At 35.9% G+C, this 20,000-nt stretch overlaps 1 protein-coding gene and 1 pseudogene across 2 annotated transcripts in view; one reads left to right on the forward strand and one right to left on the reverse strand.

The window, feature by feature from the left end:
- LOC137619184 (uncharacterized) overlaps positions 1–20,000 on the reverse strand; it is an 814,382-nt gene that overhangs the window by 646,811 nt on the left and 147,571 nt on the right. The gene's annotated exons all lie outside the window — the stretch shown is intronic.
- LOC137619176 (uncharacterized) lies at positions 18,957–19,810 on the forward strand (annotated as a pseudogene).

Consider the following 20,000-nt stretch of genomic DNA (forward strand, 5'->3'; position numbering starts at 1 on the left):
CATGTCCTTCAAGAAGTGACTGAAGTGACAGACAGCCAAATACACTGCCAGTAGTTTGCTTTAGAAGGTAAGAATAGTTAGATTCTGCCTTGAAAATTTTCTACTGAAGAAGGTCAATGGGCAGGGAAATCCGTTAATCATTTGTTTGAGTACCGCCCCGATGGCAACCTCACTACCATTGGTGGAGAGTAGGAGTGATAGGTGACAGCTATAGCAATTGATAGGGCTTTCTTTGCATTGAAGAAAGACTGCCTGAAAATGGCCTCTAGAGGGGGTTGTAATGCAGAGCAAGGGTAGCAGCAATGAGGGGCAAGAACGGATAAGTTCACCATACCCAAGAACTCTTGCAGTGCTTTGACAGTCGAGGACAGGGGAAATTTCTGTACTGCTGATAGCTTATGTGGAAATGGGTGAATGCCTTTCAAAATAATGTGATGGAACAAGATTGCCACTTCCTTAGTACCAAAGGTGCACTTGACGTAATTGATTACAAGGTCATTCTGGTGCAGGGGTTTAAGAACGATGCATAAGTGAGAATAATAGTAAGCCATCTATGTAGCATATACAGTATGGGAGGTCTCCTTAGTTGCTAACCATGAGTCATTGAAATGTGGCCCCTACATTACAAAGGCTTAAGCAGGAGTAATTGAAGGTATATGTACTGAAGGAAATGGTGATGACACTCTAAGGAATGTCATCTGGGTTCATTGGCCCCTAACAATACCACTTCAAGGGTGAAGAATATTTTAGCGCCGTGTAGGTAGGTGGTGATGTTGGCGATGTTGGGGAGGGGTTTATGGTTTGGTTTCATTTACATGTTAAGATGCCTGTAATCTCCACAAAGGGGTAGGGATCAATCTTTTTTGGGCATGATATGCAGGGGCGATGACCATGGACTTAGGGCATGATGACAAAGTCCCATTTCTCATATTTCGGTGAAGGTACATTTAGCAGCCTCCAAACAGACGGTTTGGAGGCATAACCTTGCAAACATTGAGAACACTGTCATCTTGATATGGAGATTGATGCAGCGCTTGGTGGGAACGGTGGATGTTTGGTATAGTGAGGAGGTAGGAGTAGTCGTCCGTGAGCATGGTAATATTTAGACTAAGATCAAAGGGAGCAGGTGATAAAGGTTTACATCAGTAAGAACTGGCATTGACTAAGTGTTGATATGCAATGCCGACGAGGTAGTGGGAATAAGCAAGGAAATCTGCACCAATAAAAGACAGTGTAACATCGGCGGCAAGGAAATTCCACCGGTACTTGACACGCCAAAACGACAGTGTCAACGTCTCGTAAGCATGGGTGGACATAGCAGATCCATTAGCAGCTACCAAGTGAACATCAGCTGTCTTGCAATGATGTGGTTGAACAATTAGGAGGGAGAGAGGCAGAAGGGAATGAAAATCACTGGTATCTACCCAAAAATACAGATTAGATCCAGAGCCTGACAAAAAAAAAGAGATTAGTTAACAAGGAGGCCACTGCCACAGATGATGGCCTACTTACATTTTTTTATTATTGACATCCGGTAGCATATTTCTTAGCAGCATTTCAGAATCTGAAATGGTAGTAGCACAACTATGAGTGTGGGGTGGGGCATCATCCAGTGGCTCCTTAGGGGTTTGGCTGGTCTGCAGGTGTGGGATGGCATAGGTAGGTGGTGGGTGGATTCATGGCTGAACAGACTTGTTGGGAGGTAAAAGTCGATATCGTAAATCATTCGCCTCCAGTTCAGTCAGTGTAAGGTTGTCCCTGTCGTCAGGAGTGAAATTGCTGATGGGGTTCTTGACAGTGGGGAAGTGGCTCTCAACGAGGACATCGACTCTGATCGTCAGATTCTTAATGGGTAAGGTATCAACATCGGGAAGGGCGACTTGCACCAGTTTTGGCTAGTGTTGTGCCAGAAGGGTATGATGTATGTTCACTTAACAAGGAGAACCTTCCGCAATAGGCTGCAGGTGAGAAATACTTATAGTTTCCTTAAAACCATCAATGCCTTTTTATCTCCCAGTGGTTGTTGAGAGATCTGAAAAATCTTGGTTACACGAGTGAGTGCCAATAGCAAGTACTGTTCCAGGAGGAATTATTTGAGGCCATCCTACTACATAGGGGCGTCCCTATGCTCACAAAGGCAGTTGGATATTTCCGGGAAGATGTCGTAGAGGATCGCAGCAAGGAACTAAATCATAGAACGCAAAAAACAGGCAAATGCATCTCTGCTGGTGAAGGGCGGGAGCCTCACTGCGGCACCATGGATAGATGAGTTGACGTCGGTGGTGATCATCATCGGAGTGGAATACGAAGCCATAAGCTGGGAAGTGAGCTGGGTGTTTGAAGCACTCTTTATGTCACCAATGTGAGGAGGGTAGAGATAATATTGATAGTAGGACAGCAACTTAACTAACTTTATTGTCAGAGAACACAGGCATTTATATGATCTCAAGGGATCAAATGAGGGTGATAATTGCTGGTTCACAATAAACTGTTTTTGTTTATAAGGCATAAAAACAGATAACATAACAATTGAATGACGATAGAGATTTAATTAGTTTGTTACATCTAACAACTTTTTGATAGTCGAGATTAAATTTGCTTGTTACATTTCACGACTTTTTACATGGTTGTAGTATTGATAGGTTATCCTTCTTCATTTGTGTGTAGTTGAACACAGGTTTCCACGGTATATTTTGCTCTGTGAAAGTGTACCCTATCACACCTTTATTGCGAGGCGAAATCCTGTTTAGCCTTACCGACCACCTCTGCTATCTGTCCTTACACTATCTAATAGGTTACAGGTTTGTATGTTACCGACCGGCTTAGCTTTTGACTATTGTAGTTATAATCTGGTTAAAACGTAATTAATTACACAAGGCAATTATAATTGCCATTTTCTTTTTTATTTCGTGATAACTCTAATTGTAATGTTAATCTTATTTAATGACTAATGTAACTGTAATTGCCATATAATCTTTCAAGTAATAGAGTATAGCAGGAAATATCTGCACCACCAATAGGTCAATGCTAGGTCCTTCTACATTCCGAAAACCTCACTTGATTAAGTAAATTAAGTAAAATAAAATAAAGTTTCTAGGGAGACTCTTAATGGCCCAACTACTAGAAGTGAGAAAATGATTGAAAGTATTTCTTATATTTTTGTTTAAAATTGTTTTTTGTCTAATCTTCTTAAATTTTGTGTTTTGTATTTCAATTTTATTTTCTTATAGTATTATAACTTCCACTCAGTAAAGATACCAATAATTTAGTTATGCAAATCATATGAAGATAAGTATTTGAGCTCAAGTTAATTTCTGCAGGATATTTAAATTTCTTCAAGTAACTTTCTTTTGCATTTGTACTAAAGCTTTTACTTGTAATTGTTGCAAAAATATGGTTTAAAAGTAGACCAATTTCAAGTATAAGCTGCTTAAGCGACTAATTACACTTCCTTTGTGTATTACATGGGAAAAGGTGTGTGAAATATAATGGAGACAGATAGGAATTTATATTTGCAACTGCAATTAAAATTTAGAATAATTAATAGTGAGTAATATTACTTATAATTACATTTGGTATTCCTTACTTTTGGAAATTGTAGTTATAACAGTAATATGTTAAGAGGACAAGTAATTATAATTCTCCAAACCTTTTACTGAGCTCATTTGATGAAACAGTGCTCGGCGAGACATTCAGATCTGAGTATTATGATATCAAAAGGAACAATAATTATGTGAGTTATAAAATTTGATAGTAGTATCTTTAATTCCTAACATTATAATTATTTTCTCTGTTGGCTTACACTACAATTAAGAAATGATATAATAATATATGAAGCAAGGCTTTGTCCTACTTGACTCGAAACAAAGCATGATACCCGACAGAGAATTGGCCAGTTAACTTGAAGAAAATCTCTGACTAGATTGCGTACACACCGTACTGATGAAAATTTAATAACATAAATAAAGTGTAGAGCACAGTTCTGTCGTGCCATGAAAGAAGCTAGACGCCAGTCTTGGGTGTCTTTGGTTTCCTCCATTAACAGTAGAACACCACCATCTCCTGTATGGAGGAGAATAAAAAAAAGATTGCAGGCAAATTTACCCCAAACCCACCACCAGCGTTGAAAGTGAATGGTCAGTATGTGGCTGAAGCAAATGATATTGGCAATGCCCTGGCTGATAGTTTTTCAAATGTATCATGCAAGTATGTAGCAGCTCCTGGTCACCAGTATAGGAACATTGAAGAAAAGAAAATTTTATATTTTGCAATAGGAAGGGAAGAATCGTATAATTCTCCTTTTACTGAAAGAGAACTTGATTCCGCACTTGCTACTTGTAACCATACAGCCCCTGGACCCGATGGAATTCCATATGCAATGATTAAACATGTACATTTCAATACAAAGTTATTTATTTTAAGCGTTATTAATAGAATATGGCATGATCATAGTTACCCAAGTGTTTGGGAACTAGCCATTATTTTAGCCTTTTTAAAACCTGTTAGAACAAGTTTTTAGCAGCAAACTACCGACTTATTGCATTGACATCTTGTTTATGTAAAATCATGGAGAAGATGGTCAATGCAAGGCTGATGTGGTACCTTGAAAAGAATTTTATTTCATCACCCATTCAATGTGGATTCAGAAAAATGCACTCAACGACTGATGTGTTGATACGACTTGAGTCCTTTATTTGTGGAGCCTTTGCTTCCAAACAGCACCATGTGGCAGTCTTTTTTTTTTCTTACCTTGAAAAGGCATATGATACCACGTGGAGATATGGTATACTTAAAAAAATTCATGAATTTGGATTAAGAGGAGAGCTACCACTATTTATTCAGTCATTTCTTTCACATAGAGTTTTTCAAGTGAGAGTGGGGGAAACACTATCAGAGAGTAAATATCAGGAAGAAGTTCTTCAGAGTAGTATGCTGAGTGTAACCCTGTTTGCACTAGCAATTAATGGGATATCCTCAGTCATTCCCCGGGATATTCTCTCAACAATATTTGTGGATGATCTCTCCATATCATTTGCTGGAGCTAAAATGGCAATGGTTGAGAGAAAAATACAACTCTCAATTGACAAAATTATCCAGTGGGCTGATATGGATGGATTTAAGTTCCCAACAAGTAAAACTACTATTGTCCATTTCTGTCATATCCGGGGAGTACATCCAGACCCGGATATATACATTAAAAGTCTGCAGATCCCCAGTGCAAGTAAAGCTAAATTTTTAGGTTTGATATTTGATTGTACACTGTAAAAAGTTCAAGGTACAGAAAGGGTATAACGATTGAGCTGGGGTTTATATACATGTAAAACACCCTAAGGCTCAAAAATACCCTTCTACACCAGGAGGCAGGGTATTTTTTGTGAATAATATACCCTCTATTGTACTTTGTCTTAAAATGGGCTTGGTAAGTTTGAGTGATCATGTCATGAAATGAACTTTTACTCTGTATTAAATCACCATATTGTTACACTGATAGTGGAATGCACCAAAAAAGTTACTAACAACATATTGGTTTTGAGTTATGGATAGTTTTGAAGCAAGTTCCTACAAAATGCGGTACTTGGCATTTTGTATTGTTGCCGTCTCGAGATTCTTCGAGACCCCGGAATTTGGCGGGAAATTTCGGTGGCGTCTGGACTTTGGTCTGCTCTGCAGTGAAGATAAATTGCTCCAATTAGGGTCATCGGGATTATAATATCTACACAGCATTTCATCTGTTAACCAAGGTAAGAACACTAACTGTCCATCTATGCAAGCATAAACAGTGGTTACGAATAAAAATTGTCAGACATCATCATTAGTTTTGCATTCAGGCTGTGATAGTCTAAAAAATCATTATTAGTAACACCTGGGAAAATAAGTAAGAAATTATCATTAGTACTTAATTATGAGAGAGAGAGAGAGAGAGAGAGAGAGAGAGAGAGAGAGAGAGAGAGAGAGAGAGAGAGAGAGAGAGAGAGAGAGAGAGCGTCAAGCTGTCTGGGAGGAAAAAAAAACCATAAACAACGTATTCAGCTAAACGTTAATAACATTATGATTACAAGTAGTCTGTAAGCAAACACTGACGCTAGTGATTTCTTAATTAGTTTGACTTGAGGTAGCAGACAGTTAGATATTTATGCATGATATTTTTTCCTTTCTTTTCTATATATATATATATATATATATATATATATATATATTATATATATATATATATATATATATACATACATATTTAGGCACACACACACACACTAACAAATATTTTCTTTTCACAGATTTCTGCGTACGGTTTGCTTTGCAGCTTCTGCCATCACTCTTTATATAATATATATATACTTTTGATTTTCAAGTGTAATGGAAATAATAAATTGATAAACCAAACTTTTAAAATCATTGACCTTATTACTTTATATACTTATAAGCTATAACTACACCTATATAATGGTGGAATAGATATTAATTATAAAATTATAATTAATATACACGGGTATTTATTTCATATAGAATACCCTGTAAAAGGGTATTCTTTACCTACGATACACCCCTAAGTAAGGGTATCTCAAGTATATGTTATACCCTTGATATGGGTATATTGTAAAGGGTATATTATAGTTCTTATATACCCCGATAGGGTATGCTATTTTAACCACTAGAAATACCCTTTTTATACCCCTTTTATACCCTTAATTTTTTAGAGTGTAGGCTTACATGGGTTTCTCACTTAAAAGCATTAAAAGCTAAATGTCTTGAGGATCTGAATCTTTTAAAAGTATTGTCCCATACATCATGGGGGCAGACTGCAATACTATTTTGAAATTATTCAAGGCCTTGATTTTTCCAAAATTAGTTATGGATGTGAAATATACTCCTTAGCCATCCCAAGCCTGTTAAAGATATAAAATTCGATACATCATGCTGGTATTAGATTGTCCACAGGAGCGTTTAGAGCCTCACCTATCCCAAGTCTCCTTGTTGATGCTGGAGAGTTACTTCTAGACCTTTACCGAATGGCTTCTTTTATTCGGTATTGGTTTAGATTGCAAAGACTCCCTAATTCTTTAGCCTTTCAGACTGCAAGCCTTGTAAGGCACTCAACATACTTTGAGTTGCACCCAAAATCTCCTCAACCTTATGGCTTTCGAGTGAAACAATTATTAAACAATCTTGATATAATTAGAATTTAGATGCTTCCATTTAATGTATCATCAACGCCTCCATGGAAATTACTAGATGTATCCTTTTGTAAATACTTTATTGAAGTTAAGAAGAATATGACTGGCTTAGAAATCAGGTCTCTTTTTATAGAACATGTTGCAAAACATAGGGTATCGATTTTTATACACACTGATGGCTCCAAATCTAATGCTGGTGTTTGATTTGGTTTACAGAGTAATGGTTTTAATTGTAGAGGTGCTCTTCCTGTAACAGCTTCCATATTTACTGCCGAACTGTATGGCATACTAACCTCTATTGAGAAAATAGCATTGGAGAAGGAGGGTTATTTTACCATTTTTAGTGATGCAAGGAGTGTCCTTCAAGCTGTAGAAGTTTTTAAGTCTAGTAACCCTCTAGTTTTAAAGATTTTAAAATGGCTTTTTATTATTGGACGGAGAGGTATAATGGTTCGATTTTGTTGGGTTCCAGCACATGTAGGTTTGTCTGGGAATGAGAACGCAGATTTACTGACGAACAATGCTGCATCCGAGTTGCTACCAAGAAGGTATCCCATTCCCTGTAATGATTTCTTACCTAACATCAAGAAATTGTTTTGTAATAAATGGCAACAGCTCTGGGATAGTCTAGATGACAATAAAATGAGAGAAGTAACAAATGTCATATATCCTTGGAGGTATAACATGATGCCCCGAAAGTGGGTGATGTCTCTTTTTTGTCTCCGTATTGGTCACACTTGGTTGACACACGAGTTTCTGCTGAAGGGCCAACACCAACTGTATTGCAACGACTGTATGGTACCTGTTAAGGGAGGCATTTGTTGACCGAATGCCCCAATTATAATAACTTAAGAAATAGACATCTGTTTGAGGATTGATGTGAGGATGGCAGGCTCATCCTTGCGAAGATTCTTGGAAATTTGTAGCGGCATGTTTAGATTTATCTTAGAAGCAGGTCTTCTGAAAACTATTCAACTTCTATAATGACATTTAACTTTTATGGTTTTGATTGAATATTCTTTTATTTTTTATTTAAAATAAAGGACATCAGCGTCAATGACCTTTAATGTTAGGATGCCTGAAAACTTTAAATCAATCAATTAGAAAGGTTAGACCAACATGGGATAACGGACGGTGAGATCGTCGGCCGTTCGGTTTCCGCACTGTGACGTCACAGGTGCGTGTCGACTGGGCAGTGCACTTAATGATTATGTTTTGACAGTAATCAGTTGCTATACTGGTGTTCATAGTTTCCATACAAGAAAATATTTTCTCTCTCCCCCCCCCCCTCCCTCTCTCTCTCTCTCTCTCTCTCTCTCTCTCTCTCTCTCTCTCTCTCTCTCTCTCTCTCTCTCTCTCTCTCTCTCTCTCTCTCTTAAAACACAGCTATATCAATATATCTAAGACCTTATCATACAGAATACAATCATGTTGGAATACAAATTACTTCAGTAACGAGGGTGAAAGAATATGAACAATATGCAATACTAAAAAAAAAGAACATCCAGACCTTTAATGAATTAGCGTAGCGTTACTTTATTTAAAAGAAATTAAAATTTTTTTAGTTTTATTTTTTTACGCCTTTTTTCTTTTAGGATATCCGGAATTCCTTCAAGTATTCAATATCTTCACTCTAAAATATATTTTGCACCTAATAAAGACTTCATTACTTCCTCTGAAACCTCAGTGTTTACTTCCTTGAAAATATTAACCAACACCTGGTTTAAACTGTTCCCCATGAAAAATTCAAAGAGTTGTTCCATTTCCTTTAAATTACTGAAAAATTCAGGACTGGGCCTAAACAACACTTTCCTCCTCACTTTGGAGATCCAGTCGTTGTTTAGGCCTTCATTATCGGGGAATCCTAAGGAAGAATATTAATATCTTTACTTATGAGCTATGTAGCCTTACGGATAATTCAAGGCTTCCATTTCTATACCCTTTTCAGACTCTACTCCAAGATCTACAAAATCCTCTTCCTCTAGCTCATTAGGTAGAAGTACCTGAGGAATTCTCATCAAGAGATGAGCAGATATACACAATTCAGAGTGTAAGTCGACATGACTGGAGTCACTTTCTTCAGGGGTTTTGGAAACCCAAGGCTTACCTGGTTCCATAACACTAGTATTACTCATACATGACATGTTATCATCATTGGGAGTGACATTATGGCCGTAATTGCTTAAGATGTTTTTATTACCTAACAAAAAAAATCCGATCTATACTTGAACTCCACTGGGGATGAGTGATCATGACAATGCCCTTCATGTCGAATGTAAAGAAAATGTTCAACAATATCCCGGCACAATCGCTTGGTCATTACGTATTCAATCCTTTGACTGGCTTTGATGATATGATGATGCCTTTCTGAAAAGGATACATTTTACCTCTGACCCGTAATTCTTGAGCGAATATCATTTTGTCAAGAATTCCAATTTGGTGTTTCTTACCCAAAAATCATACAAGAACTCATTTTATGAAATCACTGATCAATCAACATTATTAGATCAGAACTCTCCCTACAATGCATACTTTTGAGTAATCCTTTACCGTGACAAAAATCTATTGCATTCGCCACAGATGTAGGAAGTAGTTGTACAGATAACCGAGTCATATTTTTCTTATGAGCTAACTTTGAATCACGACTAGAGATAAAAGTTATGAAATTCGATTTGATGTAATTATTTTACCTGAATTCAGAAAAGAATTGTCAAATGGATTATTTTTTTACCAATTTCACTGAGTCCGGTGGATCTTCAAAAACAAACAGTTCTAGATGAATCAGTTTTGACAAAGAAGGCCTTGAAACATGACTTCTTAAACTGATTAATTAAGGCCAGCAAGATATCTTTCGTCATGGGTTGATCAAATTCATAATCAACTGGTTTCTTTTAATCACTAAAGAGACCACGTATTATAATCACTTGTAGATTATGTTTTTAAGGTTCATAGAATCTGCCATTAGATCCATCAAAAGAACATTTCTCTTCTACCTTCATTTCATTTTTTTTTTCAGTATGGGGCATAGTTTTATCTTTAGCATCCATTAACTCAATTATAGGTAAAGGCATACGAGGTTCAACACCAAACTTTAATGCTTGGGAATGATAATTTACAAGAAATCCTCAAATACCGATAGGTTTCAGGAATCAGTGCTCTTAATGACAAAGCCAAAGAAATATCTGAATTGGACCATTTTTGTATTGTGTTTCCTGAAAAAAGAATGAAATTGTTTTTTTTTAAAAAAAAAGAGAGGTTCCAGCGACATTTTTACTCGCTGACGTTTTGTTTTTGCAACCGACAAATAACTGATAAGCTCTCAGTTCTTGGCGATCAATTGTGCATTTTCCTGCTTCAGACAATTGATTTCACATTTCAAAAGCTCACGAATTACTTCTTCATTCCTTGCTTTCAGCTTATTTGCATCATTTTCGTTCCTTCTACCATCATAATTAAGTAGAGCTGGCAGTTCTTTTCTTCCCACGTCTCTCTGATATATATATATATAATATATATATATATATATATATATATATATATATATATATATATATATATATATATATATATATTATATGTCAAGGATTTTTTGGGTAACTAATTATCTTATAGAACTTTGTTAACTGGTTAATTCCTAAAACTATATCAGTGACTGAAATTTTTTAATAAATTGAGTAATTTATACATCTTCTGGAGATATATACAAACATATGGATTTTTTTTTTTCACGTAAAATACGGCATAAACTCTATGAGGGAGTTGCCAAACTGGACAGAGCTAAGAGACACTTGGAGTATAGGCAATGATATTGTAGTAAAGATGTTTTAACTAAGGGAAGATACCATAGCGAAAAAAAAGTTACATTGATATTTTATTTCTGTGTTTCCATATAACCTATGCCGTTTAACTTAGCTTATCCAGCATATCTTAAGGGTAACTCTAATTCAGCACATTTAGATAGTATAACAGTGTAATCAAAATACCTTTTGATTTATTGTGATTGAGGAAATATGCAAGAAAACGGGCAAACTACATACATGCAATCAGGATTCCAGGTGAGACAAGAAACACCCCCTTACCCTCATATGAGGGAACACACACACACACACATATATATATAAACATATATATACATATACATATATATATATATATATATATACATATATATATATATATATATATATATATATATATATATATATATGTATGTATATCTATATGTATCTATCTATCTATATATCTATATATATATATATATATATATATATATATATATATATATATATATATATATATATATATATATATATATATATATATATACATATATATATACATATATGTATATATATAAGTATATATATATATATATATATATATATATATATATATATAAGTATATATCCATACATATATATAAGTATATATATATATATATATATATATATATATATATATATATATATATATATATATATATATATATATCAGGAGAGTGGCAATCTGAGGGACTTGCGTAAGTTATTAATATTGACTGATTGGTTAACATGAAGGAATCTTGTTCTAACGTTATATGTTGTGATCTGGTTCTATTAGAGTGAGGGTTGGTATCCTCTTACTATCCATATCAATGTTATTATTATTATTATTATATTATTATTATTATTATTATTATTATTATTATTATTATTATTATTATTATTGCCAGCTAAGCTACAACCCTAGTAGGAAAAGCAAGATGTTATAAGCCCAAGGGCTCCAACAGGGAAAAATAGCCCAGTGTGGAAAGAAAAGATAGAATTAAACAAACGACATAAGAGGTAAGGAATAATTAAAATGAAATATTTCAGAAAACATTAACAACTTTAAATCAGATATTTCACTTATGAACTATAAATAGTTATGTCAGCCTATTCAACTTAAAAAAATATTTATTGCAAGTTTGATGTTTTGAAGCTCTTCTGATTCAATTACTCGATTAGGAAGATCATTCCACAACTTGGTGACAGCTGGAATAAAACTTTACAATTACGGGGGTGTTGGCCACTACCACCACGAATAAAGATAGATAGTCGATTAAGTTTTCACGCCCTACTTAAGCTCAAGGAGTTATATCACTTCACAATTTACTAAGTTTAGTATAATAGGGGTTTAATAATAATGTTTAAGGACTGATTTAGAAAGTGCATATCCCTTTGGTCATCACATTACATGTGTTTCTCTTCTGAGTGAACATGTTTGGGGGAATATGCAACAGTGTGGGAATGGCAAAAAATTTTTGTCAACTCATCATCAACCCTACTATTTCAAGATTGTAAAGCCACATGAAAAAACGCATTTTTCTCAGATACGAAGCGTGATCAAGGGAGGGTATTTAAATGAATGTATTTATTTGGCCATTCATGATAAGACACCTGCTTCATCATCTTTCGTATTTGAGAAAATCGTATTATCTTTTTTAAAATTTCCGCCAAAATGCACCAAAATGGTTTTATTATAATCGCAATAATCCACTGGGTATTAGGGATGTGGGGTAAGGAATTCAATTAAAAGGTTTCAAAGCTCTAAATACTTCATTTTCCTTTCACAGTGACCCTTTTTGACAAAATGTATACTTTATTGATATTTATATTCTCCCCTCCCCCAAAATAAACAGACCATATCACATAAAACCGGCTATTATAAAAATTTCCATGTATGTGTGTTTCAAAGAAATAATTAGAGGTCCTGGAAGTCATCGAACATGCATTGCCTTAAGGATCTTCTCCTTAAAAGGTTGCCATAAGCACAAACAATGTCAAATATTAAATTGGCGAAAGCTCTATTTATCAAGTAAAAAAGCAAGCTGTTCGGAATTATGTTCATAGTTTTGTTGAGGAACAGAATACTTGGTAGAAAAAAAATGTCCAAAGTACTTCCATACTAAAGAGGACCTTTGTATTGTGACCTGAAGTCAACACCCTACTTTGTGCACTTAACCCCTCTTCTGCAGTATATGCTACTTTTGGTCATTAAAAGTTTTTACAAGTACATTGATTTTAATTATATTATGATATAAGACCTATGAAGAAAGCTGATTTTTTCACATTAAATTTTGATTTTAATATAAAATAATTATAACTCGAAAATATCCGTTTGTTCTGGAACGGGAGTTTCTCGATATCTCTCATAACTATCATGTCAATCGCAACTGGCCCAAACAGAGTGTTTTCAGCCCCTGGTAGTTCTAGGACAACCGAGTGTTTATCGAGTATGTGGCAGTGATGTGCTTTTAATTACCGACTACAAGGTTGAAGCATTATAGTTGGTTGGTTAAGTGTAAAAAAGGATAGGTTTCCTTCAAGTCTTGATGCAAATGTCCCCTTTGGCATGAAATTACCTTAGGGCCATAGAGAAACTTTTATCTTATCCGAAGACATAAGTTAGATTGCACATGATTTTTTAAATATCCATATATCTTAAACAGCAGCCAGAAACGCCGAATTTTTCATAACTAAGCTTTTTCCTAGTATGATGATCAAAATTGTATCAAACCATACAATAACATGGTATTTTAAATATCCATATTTTTTTAAAACGGCCGCCAGAAACAAACGTTTCATATCTAAGCTTTTTCTTAGTATAATAATCAAAATTGTATTAAACTATACAATTTGGGGTGAAATAATAGAAAAAAGGTGTTTTAAGCTGAAAAATAAACTTGTTTTCTAGTTATCATACACACTATTCTTACAACATGCATGTTCATGCAAATAATTTGATGTGATATATAGATACAGTATATATAGAATAAGAAACAACAACTTTGAACTTTTCAAATGACTTTAATTATGTTCATTCAAATGGAAGTACAGCATAGTAGTAAGTATGACCACAGTATATTAGGATTCATAGCTCTTTCTTAAAACTTGAGGCAAATACTGGGAACAAATGCTGTGTCTAGCTGCTATCCTCAATCCAGGAGCATTAACGTTTACAGCCACAACAAGACATACAGGGCTGCATCTGCAAGTAACATTTATAAGGTGCCTTACAGTTCATGCAGCCTTTGGAAATAACAAGATCCAACATATGGATGGGAAATTTCCTGTCATAATGAGCATGATCTCCGGCAAAAACCCAAGGAATCAATTATTCCAACATCTCCATGTAGAGAGATAAATCTGCTGAGCGACAACATATGACAAACTAGAAACCAAACATTAGAGGTAGGCCATTTATAAAAAAATACCAAGCATATTCATAGAAACTTTACTCATAATTACTGCCATCCACCTAGCCCCGCCACACTCCACAAGTCCACATCACTTCTCTGTATATATTATTCCCTCTGTTACCAAGGAGTCATATCCAAACTGTAAATGGGTGAGCTTCCACTGAAGCTTCTTTGGAAGTGCAAAATTTGGTTGATAAGCTACCATGGTTGGTGTTTGGCCAGGATGCAAGTAACTGATTACTTAGCAAAGGATTTTCATTGCATGCCAAGTCATAGTAGAGTTCATGGGAGACTGATGAATGGTAGCAGGTATGACTTGGTTGGAGGAAATAAAGTCGGTACTGATGTACTGGCATAATATGTAGCCCATAAAATCCATTCTTCCTTCTTAAGTTTCATCTTTTGCTCTAAGGTTTTGGGTTTTGGACTTTCTCCAGCCACTGTTATCCTTCTTCAATGATATTTCTGAGAGGATTAAAGGCTGGATGAGGAGGAATGTTGGTGTTAAATGCAGGAACATATATGACCTCCTCATTAGGCAGTGAAACATCCAGGTCCATAGTTGTGTAGCATAGTAGCAATAGTTTTATATGGTTTTGCCTCATTGCAGCAGGATTCAGGATCTAACCATTTTCTTATCTTTTTTTTTTTTATTCTGAAAGGAGATGCTGCTGAATACCGTACTAATGAATGTTCAAAGGAGTGATTTAGTTGCTATGGCTGATGAAGGGCTGTGATCAAAATTGTTGAACACACCAGTGGTGAACACATCCTTAACTGCTTGTGGTTGGACTATCACATCAGTATCTTCCTAGTGAATAATCAATGAATACGCCATGTCTATACTGAAGACCTTTAGGCAGCCATCCAATACACATAGCCCTTGTTCATGAATAACATCTACCAGAGATGAACTTCAAATTTGAAGTTGCAGTTTTATTGCCAGACATAGTGATGCTGGTGTTTCTGTCTCTTTTATGTGATGACGGACATTGTCGAGCTCCATGGACGTATGCCTTACAGAGTAAAGGATTATTTGCTGCTCAATAGATGTTGCAACCTGGGATTTTTCAAGACTATGAGGTGGCTGATCAATGCGTGATCCGTCAAGGAACATATGCAGGAATGATTTCAGCATTAGTGGTATTGAATCAGTTTCACAAGTAGAAGAGAAGGATAGTAAAACCCTGTTTGACGTCTAACAAATATGGCTACTTTAAAAATAAGAGATATTTGTGGTTGTGTTGTCCATCTTATCAAGTCGTCATCAAACACAAGGGACCAACCTTTCTTCATTCACACAGGTTCAATATCAGCTATCAGATATTCTGTCCTACTGAGGCGGTGTGCTGTTGCATGTCACATCCGGGAAGCTAACACTAGTGACGCATTTATCATACAGTGCTGTCAAGTTAGCTATTGGTAATGACCTTCCCTAGCCACGACATTTATCTACAAAGTTTAGCAACTCATTCAAAGCATGTACTTGCATTACTTCTGTTGCATTTCTTTCTGTAATATCACAGCTAACATTTTCTGCCCAATTATATACTACATCAATTGCGACCTTGTCACCAGCAGCTTGTTGGGGCAATAAATGGTTGTTATTTCCTACCTAAAGACATTTTCTTACTTTCTTTTACCTTAGCTAATGGTAGCAGCTATTCCTATTTCCTTTTGGTGACATAGCAGCTATTCTTATTTCCTTTTGGTGACATATTTGGTAGATGTTGAATGTGAAGGGGAAGACTGTGTGGTAGATTTGGTAGTGCTGATTGTGCACAGTGTTTTTACTGGGATGACAGATTCTTCATGCTTTTTCTTGCTCTTTCCCCTTTGTGGTTGTTAATGTCATTCCTGTAATATTTGTGCCATACTACTATATTGGACATCATAAGTGCTAATACACGTTAAGAATCATCACCACTACCACCACTAGCACTACTACTGCCACAACCACTAATGTCACTCACAATTACAGAATCAGGCAACTCACCTAAGACTGACCCGGATGCTATCTTCAACTTCTTTGTAACATGCATTTTGTTTATCAGGACTGTTTCTCAGTTTTATAGATGAAGAGGGATTAGAGGTGTTTATCATTGATCTCAGATTGACATAAAAAGCATATATTCCAGTCACGAGTGTCTATAATGGCAATAATGTTTAAGTCGCACTTATTCAAAGAAAACTGCCTTTTATTCTGGAAGGAGAAATGGAGTTACTTCAGTATCATGGCAAGATAGTGTGATACACAATAGGCATTATACAGTTTTGGAAAAATATTCATGGTCACCGTGATGGTTTTATTTGTCGATGATTTATTATTTTTAAACCCAGGCCTAAGGTAAGGGGAAAATATTGCTTTTAGAGCATTGATCCCTTTTAATTGAATTTTATGACCTGAAAAATATACAAGTTCGGTACTAATTGCGTCTATGTAGTTTCAACAGAAGCTGAGATATGGAACTTGATGTGTTTCCGGCGGCAATTTTGAAAATTGCGTATATTTCAAATACAGAGTGCGATATGATTTGTCTTTGGAGAAAAGTTTTTCTATTGTACTAAGGTACCTCCATACCTAAGGACACCTTTGCATCAAGACTTGAAGTTCGAAGTCCCTTAACCCACTTACTATAACTCCGTTTTGGTTTGAGAAGTTCGGATCAATAACTCAAAATGTCATAATTCCACATCAGAAAAAAAAAAAAACTGCTAAATTCGTAGGTAAAACAATTATATGTTGATATTGTTATGAAAAGGCAAAAATTAGCTATTTTACCCAATTAAAGCATAGCAAGATAAAGGTGACATTTATTTAAGAAATGGAGAACCAACTTTAGAACGCTGTACAAATCTGAGTAAAGATAATAATAATATTAATAGAGTTATGAAGGTTTCATAATTAAAGACAACGAATATGGCAAACCCTGCAGAAGAGATGGTAATACTGAAGTTGTCGAGAGCAAAATCATTATTGATAGAACTATAAATGATATATTAGCCCTTGACGTTAATGCTGTAATAAATATCACGATTGTAAGAATAAAGACATTAAATATGGCATTCTTTACTCTATTTTTTTCTGAGGGCGTAAGAGATGATAACTATCATTTAGTATATACAATGGTATAATTACAAAAGGTGAAAAAAACAATATTCTGAAAAAATGTCAACTGTAAAAAAGAATGTTATACGAACGGGGCATACTTGAAAAAGAAAGGCTAATATGTACTGTATTGGCTTTAGTATAAATTGAGAGCGGAAATAGATGTAGATGGATAGATAGGATGCAGAGAAATGTCATTACTGAAATACATAGAAATCTGTGAGATGCTATTCAAGAAAATGAAAACATTGCCTCTGGGGCACTCCTTCACTCTTCAGTTCGACGCCTTGTCCATCTGTGAACATCAACATCTCTCTGACGTGGCTGGATACAATTTTACCTATCAGCACGTCCCTGACAAAATAAATACCGTTGCTGATGCCCTGTCAAGAAACACATTGGCTGCAATTCATCTGGGATTGGATTATGCCTTGGCAGAAAAGATCCAGGGTACCAGGCATGTAGGACATCCTGCACATTCCTTCGTTGGGAGGACATCCTTTCGACGACTCCAACACCTCCCTCCTCTGTGATGTCAATACCGTTATACCTAGACCATCGATAGCTTCTCCCATGTTGCACCAATAGGTGTTTGATTTCATTCATGGCCTTTCGTATCCCCGGATTTAGGCGGGGGGCAAAGAGGGCACCTGCCCAGGGGCCTCCACATTTTAAGGGGCCTCCACATTTTAGGGGGCCTCAAAAAAAGGACCCAGGCTTAAATAGTTTTTAATTTTAGTAAATATATAAGGAATAAAAGTTTTTATGTCAGGAATAAAAGAAAATTGTGGATATTTATGATTTATCTTTTTTCATCACGGAAGACTACAGTAAAACTAAAGTAAAAAACGTATCATTAGAAATTTGGGCTATGTTCACAGCTACCCCTAAAATTACCTCCTACCTATTTTTCAATGCATTGTTGGTTGACAAAAACTGAAGGGACGGTTTATAGGTAAGTCTGACTTCAGATATATCTATATATTTTTTGGTTTCTGTGAGTTTATTTATTGAATGTATGTATTTGTACCATTGTCTGCGCAATCAGTGGCGGTTCTTCCTATGGGTGGTATGGGCGGTCGCCCTGGGTGGCACTTGGGAAGGGGCGGCATTGCCCCCTCCAAAATGCAGATCAAACCATGAGCGCCTGAGCCTATCTGCAGCTGAATGTTGTCAGGAAGCTCTCCCATTTTTCAGTTTTCTTGAGGCAGTTCATGTGTTTTTCGCAGCTTCTACACATCGGTATGCAATCCTTACAGACCTACTGAAAACTGTTGAATCTGGTCCAGTATCGGTGCCAAAGAGGGTCTCTACAACACGATGGTTCTGTCGAGCAGATGCCGTGAAAGCACTCATTCAAGGATATCACCCAATCTGTGAAGCTCTCGCAAAAATAGCAAGTGATAAAAATAAGCTAGCCAAAGCACGGTATGAGGCCAATGGACTCCATGACAATATGCTCAAATTAGAGACTGCCATTTATGTTGTTTTATTGGCATGACATTCTTGGCCGAGTTGATGCTACAAGTAAGACCCAAAACTAGATCTGAACACAGCAGTAGCAGTGTTGAAGTACTTGGAATGTCTTGTACGTGAAAAGCGAGAGTGCTTTCATGTTTATGAAAATAAGGGACAGAACTTGTCTGGAACCGATGAATATTCTCCACCACGCATTCGTCACTGCAATGTGCGCCTGAATTCGTTGGATTATGGACGATCTGAGGAAGTAACTCTTTCTTACTCTGAAAAGTTTCGTGTTGATAATTTTCTTCCAGTAATTGATCAGTTTTGAGTTCCCTTAATCAACGTTTAAAGGCCTATGAGACCACATGTTCCCTTTTCGGTTTCTTATCTGGACTAGAATCACTGAGCTGTACTGAAATAGAAGCAGCTGCAGTAAAATGAGTTTGTGAATATAAAGATGATCTGGATCAATCACTTGGTGTTTAACTTGTACAGTTTGCCACTTTTTTCACCCAGTTTCTGGATGATTATGTTAAGACTGATAGCTTTGGGAAGGAACATTTCCTTTACAAATTGCTGCTAGACAAGAAAGTTGCAGATACTTTTCCTAATGTTGAGATAATGCTACGGATGTACTTGGTGCTTATGGTCACAAATTGCTCTGGAGAACGTTCATTCAGCAAAATGAAGTATATCAAAAACAGACTTCGTACTACAATGCATCATGATTGACTCAGTCACCTAGCTTTGATGAGCATTGAGTATGACATCTTCAGAGACATTGACTTTGACATATTGATCACCAAATTTTCAAGGGCCAAGTCTCGTAAAGTGTCTGGTCTGTAAATACAGATACCGCTATAGTTTTTCTATTCTACAAAGGAACTTTGGTTTTGATTTTAAGATTGGCGGCACTGAGTATGGATCATGTTTCCTAATCACCTTCGAAAAATGGTTAGTTTGTACAGTCAGGTGTGAAGAGTCCTGATGAGTGAAGGCAAACTAACATAATTTTTAGATTTATGGTAATAAAACA

Source organism: Palaemon carinicauda, chromosome 2 (genome assembly GCF_036898095.1).
Source record: "Palaemon carinicauda isolate YSFRI2023 chromosome 2, ASM3689809v2, whole genome shotgun sequence".
Classification (NCBI taxonomy): Eukaryota; Metazoa; Arthropoda; class Malacostraca; order Decapoda; family Palaemonidae; genus Palaemon; species Palaemon carinicauda.